The sequence below is a fragment of the Penaeus monodon genome, chromosome 29 (assembly GCF_015228065.2).
Source record: "Penaeus monodon isolate SGIC_2016 chromosome 29, NSTDA_Pmon_1, whole genome shotgun sequence".
In the NCBI taxonomy this organism is placed as follows: Eukaryota; Metazoa; Arthropoda; class Malacostraca; order Decapoda; family Penaeidae; genus Penaeus; species Penaeus monodon.
In genome coordinates, this window is record NC_051414.1 from 38,096,996 (window position 1) to 38,097,627 (window position 632).

Below are 632 nucleotides of genomic sequence, written 5' to 3' on the forward strand. Positions count from 1 at the left end.
CCCCTGATTATCCGCGTGAGACCAGCTCTTAATGACCGCCATGGCTTGAGACCCTCGCCTTCACACCTCATTAGTCGTGTCATTTGCTTGGGGTAATTAGGACCGAAACTGACCGTCGCACTCTTTACGTCCTTCGTCACTGACCGCAGCCTCCTTCCAACAGCTGGTGACACCGCGTTCTCGTTGATTAGAGGCTACTTCCAACAGCTGGTAACACGTTTCTATCGATTACAGGTTTCTTCCAACAGTCCGTGACACCGCGTTTTTACTAATTACGGTTTTCCTTCCAACAACTGGTAACAATGCGTTTCTATTCCAGGTTCCTTCCAACAGCTATCACCTTACTTCCCACTAATCACAGTAGTGACACCAAGTTGCCACCAATCGCAGTCCCATCCAAACCGCCTTTCCACCACACACAGTCCCCTTCCAACAGCTGGCGACGCCGCTTTCCAACACCAACACCCCCTAAGAACACTCAAGACCCCCATACCTCTAGTCCCTATTAACAAACACTAACAATATATCGCAAATCTATTTCCAATAAACACACTCTATTGGACCTCCTCCTCTTCCCAACGCACTCGGCCTCCGGTATTTTCAAAAGACATCACGCGCGTCACGAAAGCCAC